This window comes from Pleurodeles waltl, chromosome 2_2 (genome assembly GCF_031143425.1).
Source record: "Pleurodeles waltl isolate 20211129_DDA chromosome 2_2, aPleWal1.hap1.20221129, whole genome shotgun sequence".
NCBI lineage: Eukaryota > Metazoa > Chordata > Amphibia > Caudata > Salamandridae > Pleurodeles > Pleurodeles waltl.
The window spans coordinates 487,712,575-487,732,554 of NC_090439.1; positions in this window are offsets into that span (position 1 = coordinate 487,712,575).

A 19,980-nucleotide genomic window follows, 5' to 3' on the forward strand; every position below is an offset into this window, starting at 1 on the left:
TGGGGATATGGCCATAACCCCACCCCAAATAAATGGAGACAAAGTGGTTCTGCCCACTGGTGGGAAGATGGGGCAATTACCCCCGATGCACTCCCCGGTTGCAAGAAAACCTACTAGATGCCAGGGAATAAAAAAAAATATATATAGTGGGGTGTTGGCTTCCAACCAGTATGGGCATGGTTATGCCCCCACCTCAACTGAGGGGGGTAACAGTCTTTCAGCTCTCCCACCACACACTAAATTATATTTTCCCAATGGCAAGCAAGAGGATATTTGATTATTTGGGTTTTGGTTTTACATTTGGGCCATGAGAGCTTGTCTAACTCTCAAAATCATTCCACTTGGAATGGTGGGGGCTGCACTTTTTGGACTTTGGGACAGTGCAATTATCGGAAAATCTACGAGACCTAGACACATCTGAAAACTAAATATCTGAGTGAGTCCAAGGTGGTGTGCTGCACATGCACCCACCACATTTTCCTACTAACAATGTCATGCAAACCTCCAACTTTGCTAGAAATCACACATTTTTCCCACATTTTTGTGATGGAACCTTCCGGAATCTGCAGGAATCCACAAAATTCCTACCACCCAGCATTGTAGCATCTATAGCGATAAATATTCTGCCTCACTTGTCAGCCTATAAATGTTTTTTTTTGTACTGCTCTTTTGCACTCCCTTTGGGTCCCCCCTCAATTTTGACATGTTTTTGGCTCTTCCCTGTCACAGGCACTTGGCCCACCTACACAAGTGAGGTATCATTTTTATCGGGAGACTGAGCGGAATGTTGGGTGGTAGGAAATTTGTGCTGGTGCAATAATCCTACACAGAAATGTGGGACAAATGTGTTTTTTTAGCTAAATTTGAGGTTTGTTGAGGATTCTGGGTAAGAAAACACTGGGGGATCCACGCAAGTCAGACCCCCTAGACTCCTTCGGATATCTAGATGTCAGAAATGTCTGGGACTGGTAGATTTCCCTAAATGGCTGCTGAGCCCAGGACCAAAAACGCAGGTGCCCCCGCAAAAACAGGTAGTTATGTATTTGATCATTTTGATGTATTCACGTAGTGTTTTGGAGGGGGTCATTTCCTGTCGTGGACACTATGGGGGTAATTTTGACCCTGGCGGTACGGGACCGCCAGGGCTAAAACAACGGAAGCACCGCCAACAGGCTTGCGGTGCTTCCAGGCTTATTACGACCGTGGCGGAAGCGCCGCGGTCGCACCGCCGGGGCCGGCGGTATACCGCCATTTTAGCCCCGGCGGTAATAATCCGCCAGGGCAGCGCTGCAAGCAGCGCTGGCCTGGGGATTATGACTCCCCTACCGCCAAACTGTTTCTGGCGGTTTGCACCGCCAGGAAGAGGCTGGCGGTACGGGGAGTCGTGGGGCCCCTGGGGGCCCCTGCACTGCCCATGCCACTGGCATTTGCAGTGCAGGGGCCCCCTGACAGGGCTCCATGCGGCTTTTCACTGTCTGCACGGCCGCAACACCGCCGGCTCCATTTGTAGCCGGCTCCCATGTTGCGGCCCACATTCCAGCCGGCCCTGCAGGGATGTCCAAATGGGCACTGCGGGAGTGCGGCTGCATTGGCGGCCGCCCGGCGGTTACAGCTTGGCGGGCGGCAGTAGCCGCCCGCCAATGTTGTAATGAGGCCCTATGTCTACCCACACAAGTGAGGTACCACTTTTATCGGGAGACTTGGGGGAATGCTGGGTGGAAGGAAGTTTGTGTCCCCCCTTAGATTCCAGAACATTGCAGCACCAAAGTGGGAGGAAAAAGTATTTTTTGCCAAATTTTGAGGTTTGCTAAGGATTCTGGGTAACAGAACCTGGTGAGAGCCCCACAAGTCACCCCATCCTGGATTCCCATAAGTGTCTAGTTTTGAAAAATGTGCAGGTTTGGTAGGTTTCCCTTGGTGCCAGCTGAGCTAGAAGTCAAAATCCACAGCTAGGCACTTTGCAAAAAAAAGGTTCACTTTCTTTGGGAAAATGTGATGTGTCCATGTTGTGTTTTTGCTTTTGTCGCCCCAAGTGGGAAGGGTATTCCCCAGATGTGGGTCCCTTGCTTGCTATGCCACCAGACTGGACTTTTCCCATTGGGAACAGGGTCAAGAATGATTTGCATATGGCTGGGTCCAAACTGGAATGGCATGGCCAGCAAGAAAACTGATGGATTAAACCCAGATCTGTGACTGGGGTGAATGTTTGATTTGCTCTGCATTCCGTCCATCATCTGTTGTTTTTGCTTTTGTTGCCCCAAGTGGGAAGGGTATGCCCAGACATGGGTCCTTTGCTTGCTATGCCACCACATTTAAACTAGCCTGGCTGATGAAAGGTGATACCTGAAACTGGTCCCAGGATGCTTTTATTTGGTCCAGGGAGGACCTGGCCTGGCAGTTCGGGCTGGACTTTTCCCATTGGGAACAGGGTCAAGACTGATTTGCATATGGCTGGGTCCAAACTGGAATGGCATGGCCAGCAAGAAAACTGATGGATTAAACCCAGATCTGTGACTGGGGGTGAATGTTTGATTTGCTCTGCATTCCGTCCATCATCTGTTGTTTTTGCTTTTGTCGCCCCAAGTGGGAAGGGTATGCCCAGAAGTGGGTCCATTGCTTGCTATGCCACCAGATTCAAGCTAGCCTGGCTGAGGAAGGGTGATACTCTGAAATCGGTCCCAAGATGCTTTTTTCTGGTCCAGGGAGGACCTGGCCTGGCAGTTCAGGCTGGACTTTTCCCATTAGGAACAGGGTCAAGACTGATTTGTATATGGCTGGGTCCAAACTGGAATGGCATGTCAAGCAAAAAAACTGATGGATTAAACTCAGATATGTGACTGGGGGTGAATGTTTGATTTGCTCTGCATTCCGTCCATCATCTGTTGTTTTTGCTTTTGTCGCCCCAAGTGGAAAGGGTATGCCCAGATATTGGTCCTTTGCTTGCTATGCCACCAGATTTAAGCTAGCCTGACTGATGAAAGGTGATACCCTGAAACTGGTCCCAGGATGCTTTTTTCTGGTCCAGGGGGGACCTGGCCTGGCAGTTCGGGCTGGACTGTCCCCATGGTGAACAGGGTCAAGACTAATTTGCATATGGCTGGGTCCAAACTGGAATGGCATGGCAAGCAAAAAAACTGATGGATTAAACTCAGATCTGTGACTGGGGGTGAATGTTTGATTTGCTCTGCATTCCGTCCATCATCTGTTGTTTTTGCTTTTGTCGCCCCAAGTGGGAAGGGTATGCCCAGACGTGGGTCCCTTGCTTGCTATGACGCCAGATTCAAGCCAGGCTGGCTGATAAAGGCTGATACCCTGAAACCAGTCTCAGGATGCTTTTTCTCTGGTCCAGTGAGGACCTGGCATGGCAGTTCGGGCTGGACTGTTCCTATGGGGAACAGGGTCAAGATTGATTTGCATATGGCTGCATCCAAACTGGAATGGCATGGCAAGCAAAAAAACAGATGTATTAAACCCAGATCTGTGACTGGGGGTGAATGTTTGATTTGCTCTACATTCCGTCCATCATCTGTTGTTTTTGCATGTTGTGTTTTGAGGCATTTCCTTTCACGGGCACTAGGCCTACCCACACAAGTGAGATAGCGTTTTTATTGGGAGACGTGAAGAAATGCTGGGTCGAAGGAAATTTGTGGCTCCTCTCAGATTCCAGAACTTTCTACTACCCAAATGTGAGAAAAAAGTTTTTTTTCTGCCAAATATTTAGGTTTGTAAAGGATTCTGGGTAACAGAAGCTAGTGGAAGCCCCACAAGTCACTCCATCCTGGATTCGTCTAGGTGTCTAGTTTTGAAAAATGAACAGGTTTGGTAGATTTCCCTAGGTGCCCGCTGAGCTAGAGGCCAAACTTCACAGCTAGGCACTTTCGAAAAAAACACGTCAGATTTCAAACTAAAGATCTGATGTGTCCATGTTGCGTTTCCTGTCATGGGCATTAGGCCTACCCACACAAGTGAGGTACCATTTTTATGTTACTGCCCCTTGTCTTTCTCTACATTTTGTCCTTCCAAATGCAAGACAGTGTGTAAAAAAGATGTCTATTTGAGAAATGCCCTGTAATTCACATGCTAGTATGGGGACCCCGGAATTCAGAGATGTGCAACTAACCACTGCTTCTCAACACCTTATCTTGTGCCCATTTTCAAATTGTAAAGGTTTCCTTGATACCTATTTTTCACTCTTTATTTTTCACCAAATTAACTGCTGTATACCAGGTATACAATGAAAACCCAGTGCAAGGTGCAGCTCCTTTGTTGGCTCTGGGTACCTAGGGTTCTGATGAACCTACAAGCCTTATATATCTCTGCAACCAGTAGAGTCCAGCAGACGTAACAGTATATTGCCTTCGAAAACCTGCCATAGCTGGAAAATGGTATATAAGAAAACATGGATCGAAATGTCTCTTTTTTCACTTCAATTTCATTATTTTTTATTTTAGGCGTTACTTTCCGTATGAAAACCTTGAAGGATCTACACAAATTACCCTGTGCTGAATTCAGAATTTTGACTACTTTTCAGGAATGTTTAGCTGTCCGGGATCCAGCATTGATTTTACACCCATTTCTGTCACTGACAGGAAGTAGGCTAAAAGCATAGAAAACTGTAAAAATGGGGTCGGTACCGATAAAATGCCAAAATTGTGTTGAAAAATATGGTTTTATTATTCAAGTCTGGCTTCTCCTGGGGGGCGTGGCCTGCAGCCGATGCAGCAGCACGTCTAGTGTGGAGCTCCGGGGCCGCGAACTGGGCCCGGCCAGTATATCCTCGGCAAATAAAGCCCAATTACCACTGTAATAAGCGGATCTGCTATCAGAGGGCTGGCAGCCTATGGCGGAGTCGCCGCCGGCCTGAATCGTCAGGGGAATCGGAGGAATGTGTCCTGCTCTCTCAGCGGCCGCAGAGCCTCAAGATGGCGGCTGTGCTCGAGTGACGCCTCGGCTGGGGCGGTGAGGTTGTGGGGGGAGGCCGGACCCCCGCTTAAGTGGTAGTCCCGCGTCGATCCTCAGAATTGTCCCCAGTTGATGGCGGACCCCTTGCCTGTGGCAGACGGCGGCAATGAGTTGCGGTGAAGGCGCGAGTCGAGTGGCTTGGTGGTGGGAATGAGGGATGATTGATTGTATCTGGGGGGGCGGTCAACCCCCCAGTGGGAGACTTGGAGGTGGTGATGAGTCGCGGACAATGGGGGAGCCCCCCCAGTGAAGTGCGCACTGGCAGCAATTCGAGCAGAGTGCACCAGGGCCTCCGCCCACGATCCCTCATTCTGAGGCGCTCCACTTGGGGAGGAGCAATCAGGAGATTCTCTGCTCCCCTGGAGGGGGGTAACACAATGCTCACCACAAGCTAATCTCCTTGCACTGAACGAGTTCACTAGTGCTGCGAAGATATTGTACTCACTGGCCTCTCCTCCCGTCTACCTGGACCCACTGTTCGCTTCTTTGCTGCCCCACCACCAACAGAGCCACAACATACCGGAGGAGGCGGAGAGTCGTGACCTTCCATTGCAGCAGCCCTGTGCCCGCGTCATTTGTGAGTGGTGGTGGACACTGGAACCAGCTGGATGGGCCGTCGGGTGACTTTATTGCGAAGAGGACCATTTAAAACCTTGTGGGCAAACTTGTCTTGCCTCCGGCCTGCTTCCCTGCTCCAACAATGGGTAAGCCCAAAAAACGAGAGGAGCACCATCAGGATGATACCTCTACTACAGGCCGATTGGACAATCCCCACCGTTGGGCCCACAAGAGGGCCAGGAACCGCAGGTGACGACTTTAGACACCGTTCTCACCATTAAAGAATCCCGCGAAGCGCTTGAACGCAAAATAGACAACCTAACAATAGACCTTTCAATGTTGGGGGACGATCATCGGAAATTAGCTGAGAGAGTAGGAACGAACGAAAAAACGATTACCCTTGTGACTGCAACGCAGAAATCTACATCCTCAGAGCTTATGGAACTCACATCAAGGGTCAAAACCCTGGAAATTAGAGCAGAAGATGCTGAAAACCAGGCTCGTCGGAGTAACCTTAGACTGGTTGGCATACCAGAAGGAGCGGAATCATCAGCAATCAATATGGAATCTTTCCTGGAACAGTGGCTTAGAGATACTGTAGCCCCTGAGGGCCTCTCGGCGTTCTTTGCGTTGGAGAGAGCTCACAGAGTACCCAGCAGGCCCACCCCCTCCCGGAACCAGACCGAGAATAATAATGGCAAAATTGTTTCATTATAAAGACAGAGATCAAATACTAACTCAATCCCGCCTTTGGGTCGAAGTTATGTTTGAGGACCAGAGAATTATGATATTTCCTGACTTTAACAGGGGAACACAAGCGCAAAGGGCCTCCTTCGATGAACCTAAGCTGGTCTTGCGCGAGAATGGTATAAAATATGCGATGCTCTTCCCGGCCATGCTCAGAGTGGAATACAATGATACAACACATTTCTTTTTATCTCCGCAATCAGTGGAAGACTGGCTGGAATCCTTGAACTTAACTAAACCGGCCGGCCGCCTTTCGAGCTTTCCGTACACCCGGAAGGAAGCGCAGTAGATCGAGGAAACAGATAACTGAGGTGGCCCCTCCAAGACATCAATCACTGCGAGAGATGAGGGATGCCATAGACACTGCGGCGGCGCTGAGCGGAAGGATCCTCCCGCTTTCTCCAGCCTCTGGTAATGTCTCGGATATTGACTCGAGCTGTGGAGGTTCCTCAGTATCTTTGCGGGACACCCTCATCAGTCTGCCTCCAGTGACCCCAAGAACAGAGGACAAGATTATTTGAATTTTCCCTGAGTGGGCTGACCACTCCCTGAGTACTGATTTGAATCTTGCGATTCCATTACAAAAGTCAGATGAAGAAATCTCCGAGACTGATTTCAGTGAAGCCTCTCAAATACACTTCATTGGGCTGCAGAAGTAACTCAGCTGGGCCCGGGGAATGGCCCGGGGTGACGGCTCTCAGTCCTTGGCACGCCACCCACCTATAGGACACTAACTAAGACTGTTAATATGGTTTGGATGGGGAGAGTTATAGTTACCGGTCCTGGGGAGTGGGAGTCGGGAATTGAGTTGGTTAATTTAGTTTTGGGGGTACTAAGTGCACAAGTAGGTATTGACCCAGGCAATTCTCGATTTAAAAAATTGATTTGTCATTACAATTCCAAACGCTGCGTCAGGAATACGGGTTCTAGCCACATCACACTGCCAATATAGATCATGGCCACACAATATAAAATTATAACCTGGAATATTAGTGGCCTAAATAATGTCCAAAAGGTGCAAAGTACACAATTACCTTAAACGAAGGGGTATACACATTGCTATCTTACAAGAAACGACCCAGTAGAACAAGAGGTTAATGCTCTAAAAAAAAGATGGAGTGGCCAAATCTTTGCCACTACTTATTCTGCGTTTGCAAGGGGAGTGTTATTGTGGATCCGTCCTGGGGTGCCCTTCCAGGTGTTACACAAGATCATAGACAAGGATGGGAGGTATGTAGTAGACACCAGGAGATTGGAAGGAAGAGAGATAGCCCTTAGTGGAATATACGCTCCGAATCAAGACCAAGGGAAATTCTTTGACAGGGTATCACTTGATATAAGCCCACTCCTGACAGGCCCAAAAATAATTGGGGGTGACTTTAATTGCATAGCTAACATTGATCTGGATAGGTCACATCCACCCCTCTTGCAATCCCCGATCCATAAAACTGCCCTACTATTCACAAGTTGGCAACAATATTGGCAGCTCAAAGACTGCTGGAGGCAACTCAACCCACATATTAGAGATTACTCATATTACTCAGCTGTGCATGCTTTGCATGTTGGGCTTGACACCTTCTTGGTGTCGCCGGAATTGCACAGTGCGGTGATGGCAGCTGAATATCTTAGTCACACCATATCGGACCACAACCCCCTGGTGCTCTCACTAGCTTGGAGTGGGGTGAGACCCTCAATTCCTACCTGGCGTCTGAGGGCAACTACCCTGGAAGACGAAGCATTTAAACAATTTTTGCATAAAAACATTGATGACTATTTTTAACAAAACGCTGGGACTGCCTCCTCTAGGTCCATTGAGTGGGAAACGTTCAAAGTAGTCACCAGGGGTCAATGTATTAGTGAAAATATAGGAGTCCGGAGTTTTATCTCCGATACCAGGATTTACTAGCTCCACAGTTTTGCATACTGTACGCTGAAGCATGGAATAATTATAGCCTGCCCCAATCGACCTCCGAAGCCATAATGATTCCATTATTGAAACCTGATAAACCCCCCACTGATGTCCGCTCGTACCGTCCGTTATCCATGCTTAACCTTGATTATAAAATACTTAGCCGGTATTGGCTGATAGCCTATTGCCTCATATGACCTCATTGATCCATCGGGATCAGTCGGGTTTTATCCCATTACGCAGCACTGCTCAAAATATTAGACGCCTGATCTCTGTACTCCACACCATACCTCTGACAACACCACATGCAGCGATTACATCAGTGGACATCGAGAAAGCCTTTGATAGCTTGAGATGGGACTATCTGGAGCAGGTCATGCTACAGAAGGGGCTTTGTGAAGGCTTTGTCCGTTGGACGAGACTTCTGTACACCAACCCCTCAGCATGACTGCGAACGGGTTGCACTGTGTCTGACTCTTTCCCCATAGGCATGGGTACCAGACAGGGCTGCCCATTATCGCCTCTTCTTTTTGCAGTGGCAGTAGCACCGCTTGCCCAAATGGCCAGATCCCGAGGGTTCTTTGAAGGTATTTTGATTAATTGTTAGACACATCATATTGCGCTTTACGCAGATGACATGTTACTTTTTCTTAAGAACTCAGAAGTAGACCTACCGGGAGCAATTAATATGTTGGAGACTTACGGAGTAGCGTCTGGTCTCTGCATTAACTGGAGAAAGTCTTCCATCTTACCAGCGACTAAGGGCGCCGCAGAACCTATAGACAACAAAGGTCTGCCCTGGACCCCGAATACATTTAAATATTTTGGGGTTAATATATACCATACCACGGACGACCTGTTGGACGGGAACATACATAGAACACTTAGAGGGATCGGGGCTAGTATGCAGTTCTGGAAGACACTCCCCCTGACAGTTTCTGGAAGAGTTGCTCTGCTTAAAATTATAGTGCTTCCAGACTACTCTACTACTTTTCTACTATCCCACTTTCAATTCCAAAAGCGGTGCTCAAGAACATAGAATCCATGGTTACGAGTTTCATATGGAGATCGAGTAGACACAGAATTGTGATACATACTCTCCAGAGACCTACCGCTGAGGGGGGATTAGCTGTCCCTGACCTAGAGATTTACTATTGGGCAGGACAACTACAATGGTTGGCAAAATTACTTACAGAGCCCCCAATGCCAGGGGACTTACGGATCCCACTGAACTGCCCACTTGCACAAATCCTGGGTATATTACTGAATCCCAAAAAGCAGAAGCTGCCCCTTCCTTTGGAGTGGGAATCGACCAGATATTGTTGGGAGCAATACCTAAAACACACCCACACTACGGCCCCATACACACCTGAAGCCCCCATAACCTGCCTGAAACACATTACAGGAGACCCTATGATAATAGGCATTACTAAATTAATGATGGATAACATTACAAAATTGGATGATCTGTTTAATAACAGGAGGCTATGCACATACACAGAATTGCAAGAACAGTTTGCTCTTCCGTCAGGAATGTTCCTTACCTATAACGCCATAGCTAGAACCATTAATAAGAGATGGGGAGCGGGTTTACTTGAACCACCTACACATGAGGGCTGTAGCCTTATCTGTTCAATTGGGGAGCGGAAAGGGGTGATTTCAGGAATATATAAATCTTTACAGAACAGCACATGTTTACCCCTGAGTAAACTTAAAACCAAATGGCAGACAGAGTTAGAAACTACTATAGATGATGTACAGTGGGCCAGGATGACCTCCCACGTCTATGCAGTGTTGAGAAACGCAAGATTTAAATTAATACATTTGTATATCTATCATGGAGCGTACCTAACCCCCCAAATGATAACTAAAATGTATGGTGCGAACAACTCCTGCTGCCCTCGATGCACTGAGCCTGCAGTAGGTCTATTGCATATGCTGTGGAACTGTCCTCTGCTTAGAGTCTACTGTGTAGTAATCTTTGAGAAGATTTCCTCCTGCACTGAAAGAACGTTATCCCCCTCCTCAATCGTGGCAGTATTGGGGGATTTCCCACGTCCCTTAGCTCACAAAATATCCAACAGATTCATTGACCTGGCTCTGAATCTAGCTAGGAGAGAGATAACCACACATTGGAAGGATACAGTGGACCCACAAGTGACTAGATGGCAAAACGCATTGGAGAAATGGGCAGAGATCGAGGAAGCGGTGCTGTTGAAAATGGCCATACAAGGACAAAGACCTAGAGACAATGTCACACAATGGAACATGATCCTAGAGAATCTGAGAACTATAGATGCCCCCATATCAAAAGAGGAGAATACTACCTCGGAATCTGAAACCGAACAGTCCTCTATACCTATAACATAGAACGTTGCACGTTTGCAAATTATTGCTTGTTTACGAGAATTGTCCACCTAAGATCAGTTGCGAACGAATCTTGTGCCAACTGGGGGAGGAGGGATTAAGTACACCGTTGAGGTTTTTTGCAAAGTATATTCTTATTAAGTGTATGTTATAACATTACTATAAAAGCAATAAAAGATATCTTTTTAAAAAAAAGTCTGGCTGCTCCTGAATGCTGGGAAGATGGTGATTTTAGCACCACAACCCCTTTGTTGATGCCATTTTCAGGGGAAAAAACACATGCTTTCTTCTGCAGCTCTTTTCTCCTATTTTTTAAACAAACAACATTTTTGCTGTATTTTGACTAATTTCTTGGTCTCTTCCAGGGAAACCCAAAAACTCTGGGTACCTCTAGGATCTTGTAAAAAAGTATTTTTGCTACCAGTAAATGATTTTCTGAACCGATCTATGTACAAATAGATCAGTTTAGAGAATTCAGATTTGGAAAGCGTAGTAATCTGAACTTACTCATTAGGGGGATGATGTACAAGCTGAATTTCCGGTCACAAACATCAAATTAGAGCCTTTGTGACTGCAGAATGTGTTTTTTTAAATGTACAAAAGCCAAATTATGATTTTGTAACCAGTTTCCAAATCAAAATTTGGGTTTCAGAAAAAATACAGAATCAGTGTTTGGGAGGGGCATCTAAAAAGTGTCCCTTTCAAATACCTAATCCATAACTTATATAATAATGGTTTGCCACAAAAAGTTGGTCATAAATATTAAGATTTTACCACTAAATCCAAATTGTATGTAACCACTTGCAAACAGGAAGAGTTACCCAAGGGTGCCCTTTGTGAATGTATATATTTTTAGGAGAAGGCAGTGGTCCGTGGGACTAATAATGTTAGAAAAATTATTATAATCTTTTTTTTAAATCCATCCCACTTTCTATTAGGAAAACGGGATGCATTTTTTAAAAATTGCTTTATTTAAAAGCGATCGCAAACTTGGTGATCCACTGACCTCAGCCGGCCACCGGGCCTGACTCTAACCAATTGTAGTGTGGTACAAGTTGTGATGTATTTCATTCATATTAATAATGTAGGTTGAATTGCAAACCACTATGAATCTTATTATTTCATAAGTTTGGTTCACAAAATACCAAAGCATTTGGTGGATGTGTTGGCACGTCTGGCCTTAATAAGTAAACTTAGGGGACGCAAATAGTTTGATGAACCTTTTGACTGCGCTTAAGATGCTCCCACCATATATCCTGCACATGCAGTTCAATAATCAATAACAATCAATAACATTAATAATCAAATGGAGTCAGTAATTGTCATACACCATGACCTTGCAGTCATGAATAACCACTCCTTTGTGAAAAAGTTAGAATATTTATTTCCCTATAATAACAATGCTAATGTCATGTAGGTTAATCTAAGAATTAAATGATAAACATACAGAAACATCACTGTCTGACCGAAACAATGAAAGCAATGCAATCTAACCAACGCTTGAGCCTCTTCACATTCTAAAATAACAGTGCAAATTAATAACAAGAACAGCTACGCAAACGATATCACATACATTCAGATTCAGCAAAGAAAATACATCAGCTATTATTGCATATTTTATTTTATTATATTATTGAACTTCATCAGTGAGCTCCCTAACTAACATCAGATTAGAATCCGCATGTTGGGCTTCATACAAAACAATTTAGTCAACACAAATTTGGAAAAACATCTAACTATGGCTCTGTCAAAATAGAGCGGTGAGTACCTAAAAACAAAAGCAAATAGACATAGAGAAGAACATCAAAGTCAATAAACCTATCCTCAGTTTGGCTCAGCGATCTGTGACAGTCTTCGTCATCAGGACATCAGCCTGGTCAGCAAGGCATCAGGATTCAGTATCAAAGTTCAGAAAAGGCAAAGTCGTTTTAAGCAGTAAAGTTAAGCACGTCTCTTCTCGAGATGGAAAATGGGCAAAATGAGTCTAACCTCTCGGTAAGAATGGGGAGAATGGCTTCTCTCCTCTCAGTGCAGTCAGGCTAAGTTAGATTTTCTATAACTATTTCCCAGGTCCCTATTGGTCAAGGGATCGCATGTTCACACTTTGTCCAATAAAACTAAAACTTCAAATCTACATTTCTGCTAGTACATGGTTCACATGTTGATGATTGTCTCCTCTTGTCCTGTTCTCATTCATCCGGCTCGTCAGGTAACAATATTGTTGCAGTTTATAATCCAGTCAGAGTCTCCATTGTATTCTTCTGAGAAAGTCAGTCTTACACACATTACAAAAAAACAATGCTGCGTTCGCAAGCACATCATCTCCTAGCAAGCAGTTCTCATGAGAAAGGCTTGTAGCTACAAGCACATGGACAGTACAGTGGAAAATCACAATTTAATTCTCTAAGCAGACATTTTATTAAACACCATAAATGCAGCTTCATATGCGGCCGTGCAGCTAGGCCAAGACCTCTGCTAAATTAAGGCCTACAAATAATAGAGCTAATACATAAGGCACAACCCTAAATATGACATATTACTACATCAATCAAACATAAGCTCAACAGTTCATATTAATAAGCCATAAATAAGTAGACTTCGTGAACATTGTTGGCCACCCAAGTAGTCGCACCTTCAGATGCGTGCATTATTTTTCCCTATATTATTACATTTTCTATACATATTCAACGTTCAAAATACATGAATATTCACTAATAATTTCAAAACTAAAATCAGTGTTAACAGACGTCAGTGTGCAAACTGCACCCACGTCTGCCAAATCTATTTTTGTAAATTCTTAATAGGAAATCACAAGAGCAAATAAATTTTTATGTAATTCAGTATTCCATACTAAGAATCATGGCATATGGGATTGTCCCACATGACATGGCGTGGCCAGAATTTAAGACAGCTGCTTAGCCATGTAGCCCTGTCCCTCTGTGGGTTAATATTTCCAAAAACCAGCAGATAGGGTGTTAGTTTCAACACACAATCATCATACATGACAACTTAAGGACTACAGTATAAACAAATTGTAAAATTCAGAAGATTAATAAAGAAGAGTGGTTAGTTTCATGCAATCGGATCCCGGGATAAATCCAAAATGATGACATGAGAAGAACCAAAGTGAAATGTTTGAGTTCGATCTTCCAACTCCAGGCTCCCGTCTCAAGATCGATCTTTGCTAATATTTGAACCACCAAGTCTGAAGAGCATGATATCAGAGCACCCTGGTAAAGCGAGTGAAAGCTGATTATAACTTTTGCAATAACAGTGGCACAATAGATGCCCTTTTGCATGGTGTACAACTATTCTGAGCTTGAAGAAACGTAACTAAGGTTACTATCTGTTTTAAACCTCATTCTTTCCTGCTGTATCAGAGAAAGAGGCATTTATGGCAGACTGTAAATACAGACCATAAGATTTAAATTGAAAAACTGAAGAAAATTAAAATACCTTATGACATATTCAGAATATCATTTACCAGCACACAATGCTCACATGCTTAGCGTCACTCGAGGGGATGCGTCATCATTATCTCATCAGGTTATTATCGGCAATTCATGACTACTTCTACTAAATGTACATTAATGGGAAGCCTTTCAGTCTAGTGTCAGTCCCTTCCTGCCATCCTACCCATGAAAGCCTATCAGGATGTTGATGGCCTATTAGTCACACCTAAGTCCCCTTTGTGTGTGGTTGTCTAGGGGAAATGCATAAGTCCAGTTCTCATCCCACCCCAGACCTGAACTGTTGACAGAAAGTAGACACCAAATGGCTAAAGGACAAAAATGCCAACTTCCTAAGAGTGCCATTTTCAGAACTGCAATTTAAATTCTGACTTCACCATAAGTTGTGATTTTAAATTGTGAATTCCTAGACATCAGACTTGGTAAACCTATCTCTTCCAGATTTGGAATTACACTTATAAGAAGTGATAAGGTAATCCTAATGTTATATTCTGGGAGAGAAAGGCCTTGCAGTAGTGAAAAACTAATTGGGAGTTTTTCACTCTCAGGGCATATAAAACTTCAAAGTACATGTACTGCCTTTTTTTATATATTGCACCATGCCCAGTTGGGCATATAGAGCCTACCTTAGGGGAGACATATATATTAAAAGGAAAGGTTTAGGCATGGCAAGAGGTTTAACTTTTCAGTTCGATCTGGCAGTTTAACCTGCACACACAGGTTCTGCAATGGCAGGCCTGAGACATGGTTAAAGGACTACCTAGGTGTGTGGTACAATGTGTGCTGCAGGACCACCAGTAGTATTTAATTTAAAGGCCTAGGGCACATGTAGTGCACTTTGGTAGGAAGTTAAAGGGAAATTAAATTTGCCAATAGGGTATAAGCCAATGCTACCATGTTTTAGGGGCAAGAGCACAAGCATTTTAGCAGTGGTTAGCAGTAGCAATGTGCACAGGGCCTGATTTATGAAAAGTTAGCGCTGCCTTTGCTGCATTTTTTTGATGCAAAATCGGAGCAAACAGACAAAATAAAATGCAAACTTACAAAATATAATTATATTTTGTAAGTTTGCTCTGATTTTGCATCAAAAAAATGACGCAAAGGCAGCACTAACATTTCATAAATCAGGCCCACAGAGTGTTAAAGCCAGCAAAAAGAAGTGGGAAAAAGAGGAGGAGGAAGGCAAAAGGTTTGGGGTGACCCTTCAAAGAGGGCCATTTTCAAACCATACCCATGCCAGGTATTCTTACCATACAATAGTTTGTTATTATGTCTGGTTTAAGCTACATCCTTTACTCAATAGGACAGATATATGGTTGGCTGAGTCAGTTCACAGACTCTTTGGTCAGATACTTTGCTTATTTTTATAAATTCTCTAATACACCTGAGTTCACACAGTGTCTTACCAAGATACTAGTTTATAATTATTTATGTTATCAAGTTTTTATTAATTACTAAAGTGTAAGCGCATGGGGGTGTCTACATACTTTAATAAATCAATAGTTATGCCCTACTCTGACCAGTTTTTCAATTGTTGTTCTATAAGCCTCTTCTTAGTATGGCCTTGTTAAGCCACAAAATGCTTGGAAATAAGGTTTCCACTTCATATTTTCTCTAATTTGTTCAAATGTTTCATTACTATGCAGTTCAATTTGGGGCCAATAACTTATCACCACTCTACTGAATTGCAGTTTTGGTAGGATGCTGGGCGGCAGAAAAGTTCAAGGGTTGGGATTGTGGGCTCTTGGTTTTATTGCTATATTTGTGTTTATTTCCTTTATGTAACTATAGCTTAGAATATATTCCTGTCAAGCACAATAAACTATCAAATGACTTTTGGAAATGTGTTAAACATAGTGGGCCAGATGTATCAAAATCACATTTTGCATTACCTCAATAGCAAATTTTGCGAAATTGTTATTTAGGGAATGCAAAATGTTTTGTACAAATTAACGATTCTCTAACAGCGATCCCTACAGAATCGCAATCTCCATTAGGGAATCGCTATTAGGGATTGCGACCCATTCTTTCCTATGGGCCTGAAGGTGTGAATGGTTTTGCATTTCCTAATTTGCAATTTCCTATTAGCAAATTAGGAAATGCAAAATCAAGGGTGCTGAGTGCCTAAGGCCTCCTTTGATGCACCCCACCAAAAAGATAGTGCACATGTAAAGTGCACACATGTGCTAGGGGCATGTGTGGGCTACTTAAAAAAATTCATTTTCAATGAATTTTTTAAAATTACACATAGTTACAATCAACTTGGAGTTGATGGTAATAGCATTTCCTAAATGTCCTTTTCACGTTTAGGAAATGCTACTTATATGTGCATAGGGAATTGCAAATAGGAATTCCCTATTTTGATTTCCTATTTAGGGAATCACAAATTGCGATTCCCTATTTGGAGTCGCTATTTTGGGGAATCATGAAAAATTGTAAATCTCTAAAATGGGACTAAAATGCAATTCATACATTGCTGAAAGGCTATTCTACATTCTACCAATTCACACTTTGTGAATGCAAACATTTTTGCTACGCGTGGCCCAGTGTACTGTAAAAATGGGACAAAACTTCCACATAGAAATATGTATTATGATTCCTATACGAAAAAAATCAAACATACAAAACCACTAGGAACAACATCTTCTCTCAAAAACCTTCATTTTATTTCCCAAAGGGCTTGACCCACCCCTTCAAAAGATGTACAATTTTAGTTTACATCTATAAATAGAAAGGATGCCCCAAGAAACTAAAATAGGTGTAAAAGAAACTGAGTCACGCGCGAAAGTAATTAGATAAAAGAAGTGTTATCACCCCTTAAAAGTGATTATATGAAAACTGAATAAAGATGGGAAATATGTTAAGTTAAGTAATATTTATAGCCCCAATAACGATGATCATAGATTTTGGACACGTCTCTCGTCTCTCTAATAAAGTGCAAAACATACCTAATAACGAAATGTTGGTGATTTGGGGTGACTTTATTCTTCCAATATGCACTTCTGATAGATATTCATTATGTAGACATCACACACCTAAGTCACATCAGGCAATGAAGAACGTATACTCCACCACCACCACCTAAAAGACAGCCAGAAATTGCAACAATGAGACACCAAAGATTCAACTTTATCTTCACACCTCACAATTCTTATACGAGAATAGATTACACCCTTAAATTTAAACAAAACAAGCAAATCATCTCCTGCTCTAAAGATGAAAATGATTTCCTACATACAAATTGAGAAAAGACAGCACATATCTTAATGGGATTTAACAAAATGCCTACTCCAATGATTGGCCAATCAATGTGAAATAATGTAATTGTTACTTTAATAGGCTTAACATTCCAGTCATAATAGAAACTGACCAAATCTCTCTAAACAATGCCAATTGCTTAGAGGAAATCACAAGAGCCATCCACACTTTCAAGTTAGGCAAAGCCCCAGGCCCCGATAGGTTCTCTACAAAAATGTACAAGACCTTCTTAACTTGTCCACTGATACGACTTTATAACAGATTCACAGAATCCGTAGTCATTTCTGGCACACCTGGTATGGCTATATTCATGGTGCTCCTGAAGCAGGGCAAAGACCTCTGTAATGTAAAAAGTTATAGACACATTTTGCTATCAATTTAGAACACAAATTTTACACAAAAACACTGGCAAAAAAATCAGAGTTCATTGATTGACTCTTTGCAAGTAGGATTTGTGAAAAACTATGGGACCCGGTTCACGCAGGTAAAGTTAGACCAAAAGTCTCATTTTAGATCAAAAGTATAGCTTTATCACTTTTCGGTATTCACAAAGGGACTTACATGTAGTATCTTTACATACGTGGAGTTCTACACACTGGGCTGAGGTTCCTCACTCAAGGCTGAGTCTCTGCCCTGAGTGAGGGATCTCCGCACTCAGAGTGGAACTCCCACGCTCAGTGCGGAGACTCCACAATAAGGGAATTTATAGCACCTGCAACCCATGCACTGCACAACTATGTAGAAACAGCACACATCCAAGGTTCTGTTTTTTAACATACATAACTTTACCTGCCTACTCTGCACCTTTTCTTGACACCAAGCATCAGCATGTTAAATGTGAGGAAGAAGAAAAACTTCACAGAGGAGGAGACCCAGATGATTGTCAGATTTGTATTTGAGAACTACAAAAACTACCTGGTCGTCTTCCATACATCAGCTGTGCAACACAGAAGACAGCCCTCTGGCAGCACTTGGCTAATGCAGTCAGTGCATTGGGGGAGGATGTCCGGACCATAACTGACATCAAAGAGAAGTGGCAGGATGAGTGGAGGTGGGTGAAGGAGATAGAGGTGGCCAGAGCTTTCCCTGCTGGACAAACTGGACCCTGTCTCCATCTCACATCACTTGAGATGGACATCCTCTCCACCATGCACCTCCACCTGCTGCATGGACTGTCTGTGAATGATTACCTTATTGTTGTGCCAGGCAATGTGTTATGATTGAACAATGACTTAATTTGATAACTGGTTAATATGAACTGCAAATGTGATTATGGAAGTCACATCAAGTTTAGGAAAATTTTAATTGCAAATTAGAATTTGATGTATTTAATTTCACCTATCATTCTAGAATTCCCATAATCCTAAGTACTGCAAACATCTTCGTTTTCAAATACAGTATAATACTGCAATTCAGTCATCATATATCAACTGTTTTCACATCCCAATCATCAGAAACAATATCTGGTATTATTCTATCATTCATTGATAGTTTGAACACATATGGTATTTGGATAACTTCCGTCTGACCGTTTATGTCAAATATTACTTTATCCCAAACAATCCCATCAGGAATTGGTATTGCGGAAATGTTCACAAAAGATAAGTCTCTTCAGACCTTGTGTGATGAAAAGTGTGGTTTTAGGACCACATCCACCAATACAACTGTTGATTTTTCAGGAAAAAAATGACCATGTATTAATAAAAAGAAAGTGACAACAAAACCAATCTAAAGCAGGAAAGCTAGTACACTCAAAGAGAGCCATAGATAGTTCCATGGAAAAATAAAGTATGTTATTTTAAGCCAGTTCATTAGCTTACGTGTATTTGACAGTTCAGGTGCCGAAGAGGCGAATGAGTCTGAGACGTCATCATTGATGTCAGCAAAATATCCAGAAACAGTTCGTGCAAAAGCTGGAGTTGTGGTCATTGGTGGAGTTAGTGTTTCTCGCAGTGGCACAGAATAAATAGCACCATCCGTTTGTGTTAAAGCTGTATCAAATTGATCAATTATCTCTGTATTATTTGATGTTAGTGGAACCAATGCAAGATCACTTTCCACCCTCCCCATGCTCGGAGAGGTGTCGGTGTTGCTGCTCACAACTTGTAGAGGAACTTCTTGAGCAGTAGCAAGAGGGATTCGGGAACAACCGGGTCCTCCTCTTGGTCTGCTGTGCAGGATCGGCCAAATGGTATAGTTTGACATTGTCAATGGAGACAAAAGGATTTTCTTTAGCACCTGCCAACGGCGGTAGAAGTACAATTCTGGTACTGTGTACCCCCAAGACTGGGACTGGTGCTCGATAGGAAGGACCAAATTCCTTTTTCACAGCAACCTTTTCACATACTAGATCCCCGATTCTAGAAATCCAGCCAGTAGGCATTACAGGTACAACCTTGATTCCTGTAGAGGCAGCACTGATAGAAGAATTGTCATCACAGAACTGCTGCAATTCCTGTAAGACAGTGACACGTTCATTTATGTCAAAAGGTGTTTCTGCCACCTCCACGCCAGGACCATCAAGATCAGGAACATACTTTCGAGTTCTGAACAGGCACTCATATGAAGTACGAACCCCCAGGGACCTTCTAGGCAGATTGTTAAGTGCTCTCTGAACTCCATACAGGCGATGAAGCTAACTACGACCTGTACCTAAGACTCTGGCTGTTAAGGATTTCTTTAAATCACGGATTAATCACTCCACAACAC